Below are 1,280 nucleotides of genomic sequence, written 5' to 3' on the forward strand. Positions count from 1 at the left end.
AGTAAAATTTAATGCTTATTTTTTATTATTTATTATTTCTACATAATTTGTGACTTTTAATATATAATTTTTATATAATAAACATATGACATTTTCAGTCAGTGATTTAAATTTCCACTATCTAAAATCTATTAGAAATCCGATCCAAGTATTAGTGAGAGATATTAACATAATATATTCTCACATATTAACATCTTGTAGATATTCGACACACATTTCGCCACCTGTTGCATATATTACCGCGCATATATTTAATATAAATATATATAATAAATTGTGTAATTTTGTTGATGAAATACTGTTGATGAAATTTTCGATTGTTTACATATTTTTCTTATTTATTTTTTAATTATTAAGATATTTTAATACGTTTGCCAGGGTATGTTGAGAAATAAGTTGGCATTGCGTTCCGTTTATGTACTTATGTAAAAGAAACAGTAAAAAAATTATTGCAAGATACCTTTTTTTAAGCATAAATATTTTTTTCAAGTATTTATATAAAGTATTGCAATAAAAAAATGGAGAAATTTGATTTAAAACGAGAATTTAAATAAATTTTTGAGTATTTAAAAATTTCGTAAAAAAGTTTTTCAATTTTAGCTAATCGCAATTTAAGTGACATATTATTAATTAAAGAAAAAGTTTCTTTTACTAATATAATAACTCAAAGTAATAATTTTGATTAACAATAGTATGTTTTTATAATAAAATGCTTAATTTACTATATCGTGCGCATAAGAAATGTGTAAATATTCAATTACAATTTAACTTTGATAAAACCATTTTATGTTTAATATTTTATATCGAAGCAAGCTACATCTACAATACACATTTGTTTTTCTGCAACAGCGGTTTGCTATCGATTATACAAAATAATTTTAAAAGATGTTTTTAAAAAATAATTAAAAAAAAATTTTTATCAGAAAATATTATATCTCTCTTTGCGGTTTTTTTATTACACTTTCATAATTTAATATAAAAGTTGCTGTATAAGAAACTTATATATTAAGTTTTTTTTTCGTAATACTTATGTGAAATTGTGAAAACTGTGCTATTGAATCCCGATACATTCTCTACTATTAAAAAAATGTAATAGGAGGGTAAAAAATATATTAAATATGAATATAAAAAAACATACTTAAACATAAAGAGGTGCATTAAACTCAGTCGCTGTTATTTATTATTATCATTTATTATTATTTATTTATTATTATTATTAGTATATTACTATTAACTACGAATCAATACTATTACGTAGTATATTATTTATGTAATAATAG

The 1,280-nt window shown here is 20.8% G+C and overlaps 1 protein-coding gene across 1 annotated transcript in view; it reads left to right on the top strand.

Annotated features, from left to right (window-relative positions):
* The window catches only part of LOC108687224 (collagen alpha-5(IV) chain-like), a 20,757-nt gene that overhangs the window by 631 nt on the left and 18,846 nt on the right, over positions 1-1,280 (top strand). The window lies entirely within an intron of this gene.

Source organism: Atta colombica, unplaced genomic scaffold (genome assembly GCF_001594045.1).
Source record: "Atta colombica isolate Treedump-2 unplaced genomic scaffold, Acol1.0 scaffold203, whole genome shotgun sequence".
Lineage (NCBI taxonomy): Eukaryota > Metazoa > Arthropoda > Insecta > Hymenoptera > Formicidae > Atta > Atta colombica.